This window comes from Capricornis sumatraensis, unplaced genomic scaffold (assembly GCF_032405125.1).
Source record: "Capricornis sumatraensis isolate serow.1 unplaced genomic scaffold, serow.2 scaffold3, whole genome shotgun sequence".
NCBI classification, from domain to species: Eukaryota; Metazoa; Chordata; class Mammalia; order Artiodactyla; family Bovidae; genus Capricornis; species Capricornis sumatraensis.
Window position 1 is genome coordinate 7,508,994 of NW_027184614.1, and position 19,978 is coordinate 7,528,971.

Consider the following 19,978-nt stretch of genomic DNA (forward strand, 5'->3'; position numbering starts at 1 on the left):
AGAATTCATCTGATTTTAAGGAAAATTTGTATTTATTGAATATACAAACCATCTCTCTCATAGAAACTTACATGACAATCCAGTTTGGTAAAGATCAGGAGTTGGCAAACAACAACCTGTGGGCCAAATCTGGCCTATCACCTGATTGTTCAAATAAAAAATTACTGGGATATACACATTTTTGTGTCATCTATGGATGGTCCCACACACCCTGGCAGAGTTCAGAAGAGACTGGGTATTCCACAGAGTCCAAAATATTTACCTGGCCATTTAAATTTTTTAAAATGCCATGAATATATTCCTTGGGAGCCATACATTTATCAGTCTATAAGTAAACAGTATATTAACCTATACTTATGAATTACAAATAAACTATAACAGCATATGTTAACCTACTACTTATGAGTTACAAATAATTAAGTAAGTAAAGATACTCAAGGAGCTGTTATGGTTTAAATTCAATTTTCACTATTTACACTTCAGAATACACTGACATTTAAAGTTGACATTAACTTTCATTTTAATTTTATTCCTTTTGTGTTCTGATAATTTTTTTTTTTTTACATTTCTGGTTTATAACTCAAAAAAGTGTGAAAAATTTCCACTGACATTCTCAATTTATAAAGGGCTTTGTATTAATATGTTATGAAAGTTACTTTGTAACAAGGAAGGAAATTCTCTCTTACACAATCCAGTCTTTGAATAATTCTGGATCAATGTGTGTATGCAATGTCCTTGCTTTTATCTAATATGAAGAAAGCTGATGGCCTCTGAAAGGCTTTCCAAGTTGGCCCAAGATGAAATAAATTCTCCTTAAAGTAAAATAAATGATACCCTACAATACTATTGATATAATACATGCTACCAACAATGTCTTTCCATTTTTAATTATACATCATAGCAGAGGTCAACAGAAAAATTAGCTTTTACTACTGAGAGAGATCCGAAAGAGATTTTACTTCATCTCTTTCTCTTTAATGGAAAGCTCCTTCTAAGCCCTATTCTTTTAAAAAATGCCAATAATAGATAATCTAAGTAAAGGTGAAATCGTTTGCTGACTTTCTTCAAAGAAAAGTGCTTCTTTAGTTGATTTAGCAAAATAGTTCAAATTGACTAAAGGCTTGAACAAATATTTGATTGTTTTGGATCAATGATAATTTCTATTCTGTGAGCTTTAGCATGTAAAATCATGTCAAGTCACAAAATACTGTGAATATTTGGATTAATTGATTTTCAACATTATATGGCCTAGGAGAAGCTACTGTGGATAGTAAAAAAATAGAAGGGAAGAAAATAAAACAATGTCAAAGAAGGAGAAAACAGGTTACCACCTGGATAGGTATGACTAGAGGAAATGTTAGCATTATGTTGTGTTGGTCAGTCAGCTAGGCCTATTGGATAAACAGCTCTATGTAGTACTCCGTTAAGTTACATTAGGACAATACTATGAGACTGGTGTGCGTGCACACGTGTGTGTGTGTGTGTGTGTGTGTATAGGTGTATGTGTGAACTGAGACTTGTAATATATGATAATCACATATTTGACACACTGAATGAGCATTGCCACAGTCATGTAATTAATTTCAAGCTATTTGGATGTTTTATATATATGTGAGAGACTAGCATTATTGCAGTAATCAGCTGAAAATATTCTAATATATCTTCCCTCTGTTTGTTGATAGGAACTTTTTCTGTTGTAACTGATGGAACACTAACCCCAAATGGAATGTTGTGGTGGCAAGCAGAAAGCACAGATTTTTTTCCAACTTCTCTACTTTGAACTATTGTCCAAAATAAAATGTTTGTGGCACTCCTAGTGTTGTGATCATGACACATCAATTTGTCTTGATAACACAACTGAGGATAGCTATTTGAGTGAGCTATAAAACTAGTGAAAGACAGTTCCTGCCCACAAGTCTTGGTCAACCCTTAGAACTAGTCTCTAGGTTATTCACATTCTTCTCTAGTTAGTTAGAAATGTCAAGGAGGGAAATAATTCAGGTCACACATGGAATCTAATAACTTGTGTTTTGAACTGCAATATCTCAATTTCAGGGTGTTCTTATGTGATATTAATAAATACAGACTTTTTATGAAGACTGAAGGAATCACTAAATTTGATATTTTCCTTTCTCTATACTTTCTAAACTACTAGACAATTAGAGTATAATTTTGATGGAAGACATTGCATTAGAGATGTGATTTAGTGGAAGTTTCTTACAAAATATCATACCATTGAATTAAATGCTTCTGAGCATATGAAACAGAATTAGTCTGTAATGACTCAAAAGAAGTATCCCAAGACCTTTTATATAATGTGTACACATATTTAAATGAATATGATATATACTATAAAATTTACATCCATATAAAATACAGTTATCTGGAAACTGTAAACTTAAAGATCTATACTTTTGCAAGAAAAAAAGTAATTAAATTATTTATTAGACAAAAGCTTCCAAATTATTCAAATCAATTATAAACTATTCTTCCAAATATTTTTACCTATTTACAGCAGCAATGGAGTCACAGACATAAAGAACAGACTTGTGGACACAGTGGGAGAAGGGGTGGGACAAATTAAGGGTAGCATTGAAACATTTCAGCCAGTTTAATATTACCATATTAAAATAGCCGGTGTGAATTTGCTATATGATGCAGGAAACTAAAATCTGGTACTCTGTGACAACCTAGAAGGGTGGGATGGGTGGGAGGTGGGGGGTAGTTCAAGAAGCAGGGGACACCTATGTACACCTATGGCTGATTCATGCTGATGTATGTCAGAAATCAATACAGTATTGTAAAACAATTATGCTCCAATTAAAAATAAATATTTTTTTTCATCCCAGTGCACCAGCCCCAAGCATCCTGTATCCTGCATCAAACCTAGGCTGAGAATTAGTTTCTTATATGATATTATACATGTTTCAATGCCATTCTTCCAAATCATCCCACCCTCTCCCTCTCCCACAGAGTCCAAAAGACTGTTCTATACATCTGTGTCTCTTTTGCTGTATTATTTTAAACATGGGGGTCTCCCTGCAAAAATAAATAAATAAATAAATAAAAATAAAATATTTAGACTTTGAAAAATATAAAAATAAATAAATTTTTTAAAGAGCAATTAAATTATTTTATTAAATCAATACTTCTAAATTATTCTGATCATGCATTTATTTAAATAAAAGTATTATAAATATGCATCTCAATATATAAGTTTTAATTTATGATATACTACTCTATATTTTAAATATAAATAAAGCTTGATTGTTTCTTCAAGATTAAAATAAGCATAGATAGATTTTTTTTTCGCCCTAATAGATACTCTCGCATACCCTGCTTTAAAAACCACTGATTTGAACAACTAGGAAATAAGAGAAACCTACATTATACATTTTGTTCTATTTGAAATCCTGTTAAATTGGCCACACAGTACATTTTCTTTTGTTGGATGAATTATAGATTTTCATGAGATGACTTGATTTCTGGTCCACATAGTTACTTCGTGGAGTTGACCTTCAAAACCTTGTTAGTATCTGTAATATAGGGTATAACATTGTGTGGGCATATACATGCCTGTGCTTTTTCTCCTTTTAGTTTTTCCTAATTTTAACCTTAAAATTCAATATTTTTTTGAGGTAATCCTTTGAGAACCTCACCAGCAGACATATTTCCAAATGTTCCAAAAGGTAGAGAGCAAGTTCCAGAGATGAACCTGGAAATGCCTTGAATTAGCAGTTAATCTCAGTTTCTTGCATTTTGGATTCCTCTTCTCATCCTCAATTGTGTTCCTCACTTGAATCTCTTCACTGATGGCTCTTTAAGTCAGTTTTCAATCAATGGAGCATTTAGGAACTAGAGCTCACCTCTCAGGTTTGTTGTTGTTGTTCAGTCATTCAGTAGTGTCCAACTCTTTGCGAACCATGGACTGCAGCAAGTCAGACTTCCCCGACCTTCATTATTTCCCAGAGCTTGCTCAAACTCATGTCCATTGAGTCGGTGATGCCACCCAACCATCTTATCCTCTATCATCCCCTTCTTCTGCCTTCCATCATTCTCAGGATCAGGGTCTTTACTAATGAGACAGTTCTTCGCATCTGGTAGCCAAAGTATTGGAATTTCAGCTTCATGATCAGTCCTTCCAGTGAATATTCAGGACTGATTTCCTTTTGGATGGACTGGTTGTATCTCCTTACAGTCGAAGGGACTCTCAAGAGTCTTCTCCAACACCTCAGTTCAAAAGCATTAGTTTTTAGTGCTCAGCCTTCTTTATGGTCCAACTCTCGCATCCATACATGACTACTGGAAAAACCATAGCTTGACTGTACTGGTTACATGGGCTTAAAATATGAACTCTAGAACACCAAAATCACTTAAAGATTCAAAGACAATAGTAGTGAGAATTGAAAAATTTCACTACAGTTCCCTCCTTCTTTTCCTTAAATTTCCACTAGAATGAAGTCCTTCAGAAAACGTAGGGATTTTTCAAACTTTGAGATGGGGAGTAAGAGAAAGATTTGGCACAGACACAGAAAGGACAAAATATCCACTTTATGACCTTGTTTTTGCACATTATGTCTTTTAAATTTTCTAAATCTGACCTGTATAACTTAATGATTTGAGAAGATTGCTAAATAAATATAAATTCAAGATATAAACTGACCCATCTTTGATATTCATATTCTTTAATAAAACACTAAATAATAAATCATTGTGCAAAATTAAGTACAAAGATATATTGTTGTCTTTCAAATAAAATATTTTGTGAATTTAAATTTTTGAAATAGAGTATCTTCTTTTTATTTTAGCCATGATAGATTTTCTTAGCTTTTTTTCACTTATTTTCAGCCATGATTTTTAACATTTATTTATTTTCAAATGAAGGATAATTGCTTTACAGCATTGTTTTGGTTTCTAGTAAACATCAGCATGAATCAGCTATAGGTTTACCTATGTCCCCTCCCGCTTGAGCATGACTTCCACCTGTCTCCCCATAACACCCTCTAGGTTGTTACCAAGCCCTAGTTTGAGTTCTTGAATTTTACACCAAATTTCCACTGGCTATCTAATTTGAAAAGTAAAAGTGAAAGTGAAGTTGCTCCATCGTGTCCGATTCTTTGCGACCCCATGGACTCTAGCTTACCAGGCTCCTCCATGCGTGGGATTTTCCAGGCAAGAGTAATGGAGTGGGGTGTCATTTCCTTCTCCAGGGGATCTTCCCGACCCAGGGATCGAACCCGGGTCTACCGCATTGCAGGCAGACGCTTTACCATCCAAGCCACCAGGGAAGTCAGTTTACATATAGTAGTTTATGTTTCCGGAGAAGGCAATGGCACCCCACTTCAGTACTCTTGCCTGGAGAATCCCATGGACAGAGAGGAGCCTGGTAGGCTGAGTCCATGGGGTCGCCAAGAGTCGGACACGACTGAGCGACTTCACTTTCACTTTTCATTTTCATGCATTGGAGAAGGAAATGGCAACCCACTCCGGTGTTCTTGCCTGGAGAATCCCAGGGACGGGGGAGCCTGGTGGGCTGCTGTCTCTGGGGTCGCACGGAGTTGGACACGACTGAAGTGACTTAGCAGCAGCAGCAGTTTATGTTTCTGGAGAAGGCAATGGCACCCCACTCCAGTACTCTTGCCTAGAAAATCCCATGGATGGAGGAGCCTGGTAGGCTGCAGTCCATGGGGTCGCCAAGAGTCGGACACGATGGAGTGACTTCACTTTCACTTTTCACTTTCATGCATTGGAGAAGGAAATGGCAACCCACTCCGGTGTTCTTGCCTGGAGAATCCCAGGGACGGGGGAGCCTGGTGGGCTGCTGTCTCTGGGGTCGCACAGAGTTGGACATGACTGAAGTGACTTAGCAGCAGCAGCAGTTTATGTTTCCATGTTATTCTTTGCATAGATCACAACCCCTCTTTCCACCCCCACCCCAATCCAGTCCATGAGTCTGTTCTCTATGTCTGTGTCTCCACTGCTGCTCTGCAAATAGGTTCATCATTTCTACATTCCATAGAAATGCATTAGTATATAATATTTGTTTTTTTTTTTCTTTCTAACTTACCTCACTCTGTATAATAGGCTCTAGGTTCATCCACCTCATTAGACTGATTCAAATGTGTTCCTTTTTATGGCTGAGTAGTATTCCATTGTGTATATGTACACAGCTTCTTTATTTGTTCATCTGTCAGTGGACATCCAGGTTGTTTCCATGTCCTAGATATTGTAAACAGGACTGCAGTGAACATTGTGATACATGTCCCTTTTTCAATTTTAGTTTCCTCAGGGTATATGCCTAGTAGTGGGATTACTGGGTCTATGGTAGTTTTATTCCTAGGTTTTAAGGAATCTCCATACTCCTTTCCATAGTGGCTATGTCAATTTACATTCCAACCAACAATGCAAGAGAGTTCCCTTTTCTCCAAACCCTCTCCAGCATTTATTATTTGTAGCTTTTTTGATGATGGCCATTTTGACCAGTGTGAGTTGATGTCATTGTAGTTTTGATTTGCATTTCTCTAAAATGAGCACTGTTGAGGACATTTTCATGTGCTTATTAGCCATCTGTATGTCTTCTTTGAAGAAATATCTATTTAGGTTTTTTTCCCCACTTTCTGTTGGGTTATTTGTTTTTCTGGTACTGATTTCTATAAGTTGTTTATATATTTTGGAAATTAATCCTTTGTCAGTTCTTTCATTTGCTATTAGAGTCTCCCATTCTGAAGGTTGTCTTTTCATCTTGTTTATTGTTTCCTTTCCTTTAAGTTTAATTTGGTCCTTTTTATTCCCATTACTCTAGGAGATGGGTCATAGAGGATCTTGCTGTGATTTATGTCATAGAGTGTTCTGCTTATGTTCTTATGAGTTTCATAGTTTCTGGTCTTACAATTAGGGCTTTAATCCATTTTGAATTTATCTTTGTGTATGGTATAAGGAAGTGTTCTAATTTCATTGTTTTACATATAGCTATCCAGTTTTCCCAGCACCACTTATTGAAGAAACTATTTGCCCCATTGTATATTCTTCCCTCCTTTGTCAAAAATAAGGAACCCATAGTTTATCAGTTTATCTCTGAGCTCTTTATCTTGCTCCATTGGCCTATATTTCTGTTTTTGTGCCTGTACCATATTTTCTTGATGACTATAGCTTTATAATATAGTATGAAGGCAGGAAGGTTGATTCCTCCAGTTCCATTCTTCTTTCTCAAGATTACTTTGGCTATTCAGGGTCTTTTGTGTCTCATTATGAATTATGAGATTTTTTTGTTCTAAATCTGTGAAAACATCATTGGTAATTTGAAAGGGATTGCATTGAATTTGTAGATTACATTTGGTAATATAGTCATTTTTGCAATATTGATTCTTTCAACTTAGGAACATGGAATATCTCTCCATCTGTTTTTGTCATCTTTGATTTTTTTTTTTATCAGTGTCTTATATTATTCTGTATAGGGTTCTTTTGTCCCCTTAGGCAGATTTATTCCTAGGTATTTTATTCTTTTGTTGCAATGGTAAATGGGATTGGTTTCTTAGCATCTCGTTCTGATATTTCATTGTTAGTGTAAAGAAATGCATCTGATTTCTGTGTATTGATTATGTATCCTGCAACTTTGCTAAATTCGCTGATTAGCTGTAGTAATTTTCTGATGGTATCTTTAGGGTTTTCTATGTACAGTATCATGTTGTCTGCCATCAGTGAGAGTTTTGTTTCTTATTTTCCAGTCTGAATTCCTTTTATTTCTTTTTCTTCTCCTATTACCATAGCTAGGAATTCCAAAGCTATGTTGAATAAAATGGTGAGAGTGGACATCCTTTTCTTCTTCTTGATCTTAGGGGGAATGTTTTCTTTTTTTCACCACTGAGAATAATGATTGCTGTGGATTTATCATATATGACCTTTATTATGATGAGCTAAGTTCCTTCTATGCTCATTTTTTGAAAAGTTTTTTTTTTTTTAAACCATAAGTGGGTGATGAATTTTGCCAAAAGACTTTTCTGCCTCTGTTGAGATTATCACATAGTTTTTAATCTTTCAGTTTGTTAATATGATGTATCATATTGATTGATTTGCATATATCAAAGAATCTTTACATCCCTGGGATAAACACAACTTGATCAAGGTATACGATTTTTTAATGTGTTGTTGCATTCTGCTTGCTAAAATTTTGTTGAGGATTTTTGCATCTATGTTCATCAGTGATATTGACCTGTAATGTTCTTTTTTGGGTGTTGTCATTGTCTGATTTCGGTATCAGGGTGATGGGGCCTCATAGAATGAGTTTGGAAGTTTTCCTTCCTCTGCAATCTTTTGGGAAGAGTTTTAGAAGGATAGGGATTACCTTCTCCAAATGTTTAATAGAATTCACCTACGAGCCATCTGGCCCTGGACTTTTGCTTTTGGAGAGATTTGTTATTGTAGTTTTGATATCAGTGCTTGTAATTGGCTTGTTCATAATTTCTATTTCTTCCTGGTTCAGTCTTGGAAGATTGAACTTTTCTAGGAATCTGTCCATTTCTTCCAGGTTGTCCATTTTATTCGCATATAGTGGCTCATAATTGTCTCTTATGAGCCTTTGTATTTCTGCATTGTCTGTTGTGAAAGTCACTCAGTCGTGCCTGACTCTTTGTGACCCCATGAACTATAGAGTCCATGGAATTGTCCAGGCCAGAATACCATAGTGGATAGCTGTTCCCTTCTCCAATGAGTCTTCCCAACCAAAGGATGGAACCCAGTTCTCCCTCATTGCAGGTGGATTCTTTACCAGCTGAGCCACAAGGGAAGCCAAGAATACTGGAGTGGGTAGCCTGTTCCATCTCCAGGGGATCTTCCCAACCCAGGAATCAAACTGGGGTTTTCTGCATTGCAGGTGGATTCTTTACCAACTGAGCTATCAGGGAAATTATTGTCTGGTGTAGCTTCTCCTTCATTTTTAATTTTGTTGACTGCTGTTTCTCCCTTTCTTTTCTGATGAGTCTGACTAATGATTTGCCAGTTTTGTTTTTCCTCTCAAAGGACCAGCTTTTAGTTTTATTAATCTTTGCAATTGTTTGTTTCATCTCTTTTTCATTAAAAGGAAATAAAACTAAAAGCATAAATACATCTCTGATTTTTAGGAATTCTTTCTTTCTAATAACTCTGGAGTTTTTTTGTTCTTCTTTCTCCAGTTGTTTTAAATGTAAAATTAGGTTGTCTAGTTTACATTTTTCTTGTTTATTGAGGAGGGATGTATTTCTTAAACTAATTTATTTACTTAACTGGAGGCTAATTCAATTCAGTTCAATTCAGTTCCATCGCTCAGGCATGTTCGACTCTTTGTGACCCCATGAACCACAGCATGCCAGGCCTCCCTGTCCATCACCAACTCCCAGAGTCAACCCAAACCCATGTTCATTGAGTCAGTGATGCCATCCAGCCATCTCATCCTCTGTCGTCCCCTTCTCCTCCAGCCCTCATTCTTTTCCAGCATCAGGGTCTTTTCCAATGAGTCAGCTCTTCACATCAGGTGGCCAAAGTATTGGAGTTTCAGCTTCAAAATCAGTCCTACCAATGAACATCTAGGACTGATCTCCTTTAAGATGGACTTGTTAGATCTCCTTGCAGTCCAAGGGACTCTCAAGAGTCTTCTCCAACACCACAGTTCAAAAACATCAATCCTTTAGCACTCAGCTTTCTTTATAGTACAACTCTCACATCCATATATAACTACTGGAAAAACTATAGCTTTGACTAGATGGACCCTTGTTGGCAAAGTAATGTCTCTGTTTTTGAATATGCTGTCTACGTTGGTCATGAATTTCCTTCCAAGGAATACGCATCTTTTCATTTCATGGTTGCAATCACCATCTGCAGTGATTTTGGAGCCCAGAAAAATAAAGTCAGCCACTGTTTCCCCATCTATTTGCCATGAAGTGATGGGTCCAGATGTCATGATATTAGTTTTCTGAATGTTGAGCTTTAAGCCAACTTTTTCACTCTTCTCTTTCACTTTCATTAAGAGGCTCTTTAGTTCTTCTTCACTTTCTGCCATAAGGATGGTGTCACGTGCGTATCTGAGGCTATTGATATTTCTTCTGGCAATCTTGATTCCAACATGTGCTTCCTCCAGCCCAGCATTTCTCATGATGTATGCTGCATATAAGTTAAATAAGAAGGGTGACAATATACAGCCTTGACGTACTCCTTTTTCTATTTGAAACCAGTCTGGTGTTCCATGTCCAGTTCTAACTGTTGCTTCCTGACCTGCATACAGATTTCTCAAGAGGCAGATCAGGTGGTCTGGTATTCCCATCTCTTTCAGAATTTTCCATAGTTTATTGTGATCCACACAGTCAAAGGTTTTGCATAGTCAATAAAGCAGAAATAGATGTTTTTCTGGAACTCTCTTGCTTTTTTGATGATCCAGCAGATGTTAGCAATTTGATCTCTGGTTCCTCTGCCTTTTCTAAAACCAGCTTGAACAGCAGGAAGTTCATGGTTCATGTATTGCTGAAGCCTGGCTTGGAGAATTTTGAGCATTACCTTACTAGCGTGTGAGATGAGTGCAATTGTGCAGTATTTAGAGCATTCTTTGGCATTGCCTTTCTTGGGGATTGGAATGAAAACTGACCTTTTCCAGTCCTATGGTCACTGCTAACTTATTCCAAATTTGCTGGCATATTGAGTTCAGAAATTTCACAGCATCATTATCCAGGAGGCTAATTACTTCACAATATTGTTGTAGTTTTTGCCATACATTGACATGAATCAGCCATGGGTGTGAATGTATACTTGCTATAAACTTCCCTCTGAAAATGTGTTTAGCTGCATCCCGTAGGTTTTGAGTTGTTGTGTTCTCTAGGATTTTTAGAGATTTTTGATTTCTTCAGTAACCTGTCCATTATTTAGAAACATATTGTTTAATCTCCATGTGTTTTTGTTATTAACAGTTTTTTTTTTTTCTAAGCCCCCATAATTGATATGTAGTCTCAAAAAATTGTGGTCAGAAAAGATGCTTGATGTAGTTTCAACTTTTTTTTCAATTTACCGAGGTTTGATTTCTGACCCAAGATGTGGTCCTGGAGAATGTTCCATGTGCACTTGAGAAGGTGTATTCTGCGTTTGGATGGAAAGTCCTAAAGACATCAATTAGTTCCATTTGGTTTAATGTTTCATTTGTGTTTCCTTATTAATTTTCTGTTTTGATGATCTGCCCATTGGTATAAGTGTGATGTTAAAATTCCTTACTATTATTATGTTGATATCAATTTCCCTTTTTATGTCTGTTAGTATTTGTTTTATGTATTGAGGTGCTCCTATGTTGGGTTCATAAATATTTACAGTTGTTATGTCTTCTTCTCAGACTGATCCCTTGATCATTATGTAGTATCCTTCTTTATATATTGTGATATTCTTTATTTTAAAGTCTATTTTGTCTGAAGTGAGGATTGCCACTCCAGGTTTCTTTGATTTCCATTTGCATAGAAAGTATTTTTTCCATCCCTTTACTTTCAGTCTGTCTGTGTCTCTAGGTCTGAAGTTGGTTTCTTGTAGATAACATATATATGGGTCTTGTTTTTGTATCCATTCAGACAGTCTGTGTCTTTTGGTTGGAGCAATTAATCCATTTACATTTAAAGTAATTATTGATATATATGTTTCTATTGGCATTTTCTTAATTGTTTTGGGTTTGTTTCGTAGATCTTTCCTTTCTCGTGTTTACTGCTTATATAAGTTCCTTTAAGATTTGTTGTAAAGCTGGTTTAAGGGGACAACAGAGGATAAGATTGTTGTATGGTATCACTGACTTGATGGACATGAATTTGAGTGACCTCGGGGAATTGGTGATGGACAAGAAAGCCTGGTATGCTGCAGTCATTGCTGCAGTCCATGGGGAAATGGCATCCTGCAGTCCATGCCTGCACTCAAAGTGTCAGACACGACTAGGTGATTGAACTGACTGACTGAAAGCTGGTTTGCTGTGTTAAATCTCTTAACGTGCTTGTCTCTAAAGATTTTGAGTTCTCCATCAACTTTAAAGGTGATCCTTGCCAGGTAGAGTGATCTTGGTTGTAGATTTTTCCTTCTAGTACTTTAAATATATGCTGCCATTGCCATCTGACCTGCAGAGTTTCCACTGAAAAGTCAGCTGTTAATCACATGAGTTTTCCCCTATATGTCACTTGTTGGTATTAATATTATTTCTTTGTGCTTAATCTTTGTTAGTTTGATTAGTAATCTCAGTTACAATCTCTCAAGATGTTTCTCCTTGGGTTCATCCTATATGGAACTCTGCACTTTTTGGACTTGATTATTTCCTTTCTTGCCCTGGGGAAATTTTCAACTATAATCTCTTCCAGTTTTTTCTCAATGCCTTTCATTTTCTCTTCTCCCTCTGGGACCCCTATAACTCAATTGTGGTGCATGTAATATTGTCCCAGAGGTCTCTGAGGTCATCCTCAATTCTTTTCCTTCTTTTTCCTTTATTCTGCTTTAAACTGTTCTCTAACTAGTGGGAGTTCTCACTAGTTAATTCTCCCTGGGGTTAGGGGTTTCCTGACAGCTAAGAGTCTTGTTGTCAGTGCTTCCACTACAAAGGCTTAGGGCCCAATCTCTAGCCAGGGAAGTGAGATACCACAGGTGGTTTGTTATGGCATTAAAGGGTATTAAAACAAACACACTAAAACATGAAACAAAAAGTAAACCCCAGACAAATGACAAATTCAAAATCAACAAATGTTAACAGACAAACAAACAAACAAAAAACGGAGTATATGCACACACATACACACACAAACAAAACCAACAAATCAGAAAAATAAAGGAAAATAGAAGAGATTGACCCAGCAAGCAAAGGAAAGCAAAAATGATTAACCACTTAAAAACAAAACTAACTAAAGTATAAACTGGAAAATAAAATCAAAGCAATGTGCCAACTGGGAAATAAAGCAAAAAAAAAAAAGCAAAACAGACTAATAAACATGGTGAGTAAAAGAGAGAAAAAGAAGAAAAGAAAGAATAGAAAAGCAAAGTTAAATAGAGGTAGATGAAGATTTATATACATTAAAGAATAAATGCAACAGGAAAAGAATAAGAAAAGCAAGCTAAAGAATATATGTAGAAAAATAATAATAAATTTTAAATAAAATTTAAAAATTAAAAAAGAAAAAAAAAACCCTCAAAACTGTGAAAACAACAGGGTCAGAAGTATTTAAATGAAAAAAATTGTGATTAAAATTATTATCAAAAGCATAAATAGATTTAACAGTACTTATAAAATCAACAACTATAGCAATAGAGAGGAAAAAAGAAAAAAGAAGTAAAATTCAGAAACAACTGTCAAATAAGTTAAAATATAAGAATAATGAATGTTTTGCTTGGATCTCAGCTGTTGGCGTCCTTTCCCTCACTGTGAGTCACAGTCCACCTCGCCTCTCTAGGATGCCCTCCGAATATTGGGCTGGTCTTTGGATCTGCTGCTCTGGGAGCAGCTCAGACTCTAATCTAGTCCGACTCCTATATGTTCTTGCCTCAGTGTCCACATCTGCAGTGCAAGTGTATTTTCTTTTGTGGGAACTCTCATTGTCCTTTTATATATTCCATAGACACAAAGTCTGCCTAGCTGATTGTGTGGATTTAATCTGCAGCTTGTGCAGCTGGTGGGAAGGTTTTGGGTTCTCTTCCTTAGCCACTCTGTCATTGGGTTTCGACTGTGGTTTTATCTGCACCTCAGCGTGTGAGTCATCTGCAGGTTTTGCTCCTGAGGCTGTCCTGGAGGACTTGGGTCTGCCTCAGGGGAGACCAGGTGTAGAGGTGGTGCAGTTGCTTGGATCGCAGGGGCCCTGGCAGCACCAGGTACTTAGAGGAGCTGCTGGCTAGGACAGCAGGAAGGATGGTGCTCTGAGGGTTTCTTCTAGCCTCTGGCTATAGGGGATAGAGCCTGGAAGTGGCACAGGAGCTTGGGTCACGGGGAGCCTGGCAGTACTAGATACTCAGGATACCAGTGGCTCTCGTCACAGGCAGAATGGCATTTTTAGGGTTTTCTTCTATCTTCTGGAAGCTTTGCCCCAGTGAGGGTTGAGCATGAAGGTGGTGCTGCTGCTTAGACAGTGGGAACTCTGGCAGAACTAAGTGTGCAGGGACATCAAATGCCTCAGCCACGGCAGTTATGGTCCTGTTAGAGTATTTTTCTAGTCTCTAGCTGTTGGTGACCAGAGGGCCTCCTTGGCTGGTCCCTATCTGTTACTTGGCCCATTTTGGCAGTTATAAGGCCCCTGGGTTGGGATCCTTCTGTTATTTGGTACATCAGGCACTGAAAATGCCACCCTGGCTGGGATCCTTCTCTATGGTCCAGTGTGTCAAGTGCTTTAAAGGGCCACCTTCTTTGGGGCCTTTCAGTTGCCTGGCTGACATGTGGGGAGAGAGAGGCTATAGTGATGACTCCCCTCCCTGTGTGTGACTTAGCTGTATCGCCCTACGTCTATGTTTGCCTGGCTTTCTTTTATATGCGTTTCCCACTGAGATCTCCTCCCTCAAGTCCCTGTGGGACATAGCTCCACATTCAAAAGCAGAGCTTTCCCTTGGTGGCTCTCCAATCTCAACGCTCAAGTCTGCAGCTGCTGCACTCTCTAGGGGACTTGTGTCCCTGTCTGGGGTACATATGGCTTTGGCAAGGATTATCTGTGTGATTCTTATTCCATTCAGACTGTCACAGATCAGCTGCTTCATTCTCCAACAGCCTCAAATGCTCACCTCTGTCCCAAACAGTTGCCCCAGTGTGGGGATCTGACCCCTGCTTCAGTTTCCCCACCCTCCTCAGGACCAAATCCAGTCCTACTCAGTCTCCTCTTTTTTGTCCTCCGTGCTTTGTCCTACAGAGTTTTGCATGGTTCTATACATTCTTTATAGGCCCTCTGATCACCAACTGCCAGAGACTAGAAGAAGACTAATAGGACCATAGATCCTGCAGCTGAAGCTGTTGATGTCCCTGCACACTTAGTGCTGCCAGAGTTCCCACTATCTAAGTAGGAGGAGAAGGGGACAATAGAGGATGAGATGGTAGGATGGCATCACTGACTCAATGGACATGAGTTTGAGCAAGCTCTGTGAGTTGGTGATGGACAGTGAAGCCTGGCTTGCTGCAGTCCAAGGGGTCACAGAGAGCTGGACACGACTGAGTGATTGAACTGACTGACCGATATTTTCTTTTCCAGTGGTCATGTAATCTCGCATGCTCTCAGCTGGTGTTCTGCAAGATCTTCTGTGTCTGGCAATGTATTCCTGATGTATCCGTGGAGAGAGATGTACTGCACATCCACCTACTGCTTGCCATCTTGGGTATCCTCATTTCCAGCTATGGTTTAGAAACACAAACTCTGACATGATTATAAAATTATAGACTAGAAATGATTAGGAATGGCCTTAAAGAGTAAGTATATTCCATTCCAGATAAGAATATACCCAAATAATTTCGGACAGAGTAACATCTACTCTGCTTTTAAATTCTGTCTCCTCATAGAGGATCCTGCTGTGATTTACGTTGGAGAGTGTTTTGCCTATGTTATCTTCTAGGAGTCTTATATTTTCTGGTCTTACGTTTAGATCTTTAATCCATTTTGAGTTTATTTTTGTGTATGGTGTTAAAAACTGTTCTAATTTCATTCTTTTACAAGTGGTTGACCAGTTTTCCCAGCACCACATGTTAAAGAGATTAACTTTTCTCCATTGTATATTCTTGCCTCCTTTGTCAAAGATAAGGTGTCCATAGGTGTGTGGGTTTATCTCTGGGCTTTCTATTTTGTTCCATTGATCTATATTTCTGTCTTTGTGCCAGTACCATACTGTCTTGATGACTGTTTTTTTTTTTTTTTCCTGTCTACCAACTCAGGTCAGTTCAGTTCAGTTGCTCAGTCGTGTCCAACTCTTTGCAAGGCCATGAATCTGGACCTCTATTAGTGTAATGCCTCTCTTTTTTGTTCTAAGAACAAATAAAGGGAAATTAGAAAATAAAAACTTGGTTTAAGCTCTCTAAATATTACATCTAAATATTAAATATTACATTTATTTTCCCTTGATTTGTTTTCTGTTTTCTAAAAGCTAAGCTGACTTTTTCTTCATTGTTGTATTTTACTCAATACTAATCACAAACCTGCACTTTCCATTTCTCTTAAAAATATTAGTTACCTAAAAGATTATTCAATCCCGGCTTCCAAATTTCAAATTATAGTATAAATAAGAATCACTGGTGTATTATTACAAAATGCAGATTGTTTATTCATTGACTTTGGTGTGAAACCAGTATTCTTTTATCAACTCATAACTCTAATGCTGGATATTTGTGTGTCACACTTTGGGAAACATGCTCTTGTACATCCTGGCTCATCTGGTGACAGTGAGCTCTAGTGAAAAACTGAAGTATCCAGGCATTATGTTTCAATTATAATTCAAATTCCATTTTTCCTGAAACTAATTTCTATGGTATTAAACCTAATGCTTTTCTCTGTAACTCTGAGAATGAATGTTTATATATAGCTTTCCAGGCTCCTCAGCAGGTTGTTCTGTCTGCTTGACAGTTTTATTCATTTTCCTTATTAGAGATTTAGGGGGAGTGGATAGGCTTGCCCCTCCCCAACCCCAACTCTCCTTATGATGTACACACCCCTTCCATCCACTCTCCTCCTCACCCCAGCACCTCCCAGTGGTGGGGCATATGATCATTCTTCCAAATCAAGATTTGTCATGTGAAAAATTACAAATAATTAACCAGATTGATAGTGAGCATGTTTACTATTTTTAGTTCAATATACAGGAATCAGATGATAGGTGATTGTATCTAGAATCTTATTTACTTTTTTATTCTCAGTGTTCTATGGATACCTCTAGCAAAGAGCAGGTTTATAGATTCACTAGTTAATGGCAACCCACTCCAGTATTCTTGCCTGGATTATCCCAGGGACGAGGGAACCTGGTGGGTGGCCATCTATGGGGTCACACAGAGTTGGACACGACTGAAGTGACTTAGCAGCAGCAGCAGCTACAATTTCTTGACTTAAAATTTCTTGACTTTTATTGGGAATCATGAACTCCATTTTGATTTCAGATTTTTAAATGAAGATTAAATTTTTATTTAGATGCACTTGGAGATATTGTTTCAGCTGGCTAATATCTGACTGTTTTCTTAGCACATGTTGAAACCAGAATTTCTAGCATTGGGCAGTTTGTTCCAGGAACAAAAAGTGTTGGTTATTTACCATTTTAATTTTCTCTGGCTCTTGAGAAAAATCACTGCTTCAAAGTGCAAACTTAAAGGAAAAATTAAATTATAACCGAGAGAGTACAAAATGTTGATATTTTTGATTGTTGTCTCCTGAGTTCATTCTAAAATGATTACTTTACAGAAGATCATAAAATAAAGACCAAGTTAGTTCATTTTTATTATATAGACTACAGTTAGTCATTTGTGTTTCAAAAATTTCCACTTTATTGGAATGTCTTGGAATCATCACCTGATCTTGAAGTTTCCTTAAAGATTATGGATTAATGCATTTTTCATTCATTTATTCATTAATGTACTCTCCTACTTGATCAAAAGAGGATTTGATAAACTTGATAAACTTGATCCAAAAGAGATTTAGTATGATGGTGGAAGTGGGATAGGGTGGTGGGCTTTGTGCTCAGACCTGACTCTTACACATATTTATTTCATGTGATGAGTTAGTTAAATTTCTAAGCCCAATTTTCTTTATCTGCTAATGGAAGTTTAATTACTGTACCTGCTTCACTGAGTTGTTGTGAAGACTGAATGTATGTTGGGAAATTAACAAATAATTCATGTTAATCATTAGTATGAGTTGTCAGGTTTTAATCACTTATTGTAGCAGGAAGAGGAAATGTCAGACATTAACTATATATGGGGAGGCACTCCCCAGCTCTATGCTTCCACTAGCCAACTTTCTGTCCCTACGGAGTTGACTATTGTAGACATTTCATATAATTGAAATCACACAATTTTATATATATATATATATATATATATATATATATATATATATATAATATGAGGATGACAGCAAGCCTCAACACCTATTTGGTGGAGTGGGATCTATTAAAGTTCATTTTGTTCATTCAAAGGAAATCTGAGAGGCTAGACCACATTCTAAAAGAAAACAAGTTTGAAATCCCAAGAATGAGTGAAGATCATGGCTTTCTGACAGCCAGAGGTAGTGGAGAGAGAACTACCCAAGCAACTGGTGCAAGAGAGGAAAACAGCAGAAAAGAAGTCCAGAAATTTTTCCCTCTTTCTATACATTGATATATCTGAACTTCATAAAAGAATTTCAGCAGGTACTCACATTAATGCTACAATGAGGAAAGAAAAGATGATCCCAGTAAAGTAGAGAACATGAGAACATTAAATTGTATTACTATATATGGAACAAAATAACAAAAATGATAAATAATTTATTCAACAAATATTTATTGAGTTCTTAATTTATTGTAGTTTTGGAGATAATTCTGTAAAAGAAGATTACTAAAGGAAGAAAATTTCTTCTTTATAACATTTACATTCTAGTGAGCAGATATGGAAATGGTAAAGCATCATAGGCAGTTAATGCATGTCAGGAGAGTGATGAAGGACAAATCTGAAAGTTGTAAGAGTGAGCTATGAGAAGATTAGGGGACACTGCATTTTGGGTGAAAGAGAAGAGTAAGTGCACAAGTCCTGAGCTAAGATTATGTCAATGTGGGTGAGTGGAGTAAGATGTTAAGGATGTGGAGGAAATTAGTTCAAAGAGGCAGGCTAAGGCATCAGAGGAAAAAAAGAAAAAAATAAGGGTAAGAACAGAAATTGAAGTGAGGAATGGAGCTTTATACATAATTAACATTTAAATAAGTGGAACAGACTAGAATCTATCAACTCTTGAACAATAGTTTGTAGGTGTTTTGAAGATGAGAGTCGCCACAAGGAAATCATCAGTGGAAATGGAGATGAAGTAATGAATCTGAAATTATTCAAGAGAAGAATAGAAGGCTTGGTAAATTGCACAATGAAATTAGAAGATGAATAAGAGAGGGCTGACCCAAAGACCATCTTAAAGTTTTTCAACTGGGAGAGCTCTGTGGTTGTATCATTGATAGAAAACATAGCTGATCAGAAGATAAAAAGCATCAGTATTGAAATGCTTAAGGATGAACTGGTGCTTAAGGATGAATATTTCAGAGGAAATTTCTAATTAAAATGTTGGCCATTCACCAATACCCTCCTGGACCCCAGGAGTGGTCACAGGCCCTGCATACTGTGCCCCAGAAATGGTACAGTCACTTGCTGCTGACTCCCTTCCAGATGATAGGAGTGGTCATGATTCCCCACCAACTCACCTTTGGACTCTGGGACTGGTCTTGGGCCCTAGTCAACACCTATCCAAACTCCAGGAGCACTTGTTAGCTGTCTCTACACCCATCGTGTGCCCAGGAGTTGGAGTTGAGTCATCCACTGGCAAGAGCCTTAAGACCAAGGACCAGCCACTGCATCTGCACATCCCCTACCAAGGGGATAGCAAGCAATCAGTACATGCTGAGGAAAGAGGCAACAGGCGATCAAACTAAAAACAGCCTTCTATGCTATTATTGTATTAATATAAAACATTTTATTACAAAATTATTGTGATATGAAATTATAATTATATAATTTTATATTTGTATTGAATTATATAATTTTAAATAATTATATGATATAATTATATTGTATATAATTATTGCATATATAATTATATTACACATAAAATATAATAATTGTATATAAATATATATATAATTATATATAATCATATATATAATTATTATATATCAGTTCAGTTCAGTCACTCAGTCATGTCTGACTCTTTGTAACCCCTTGAACCACAGCATGCCAGACCTCCCTGTCCATCACCAACTCCCAGAGTGCACCCAAACCCATGTCCATTGAGTTGGTGATGCCATCCAACCATCTCGTCTTTTGTCG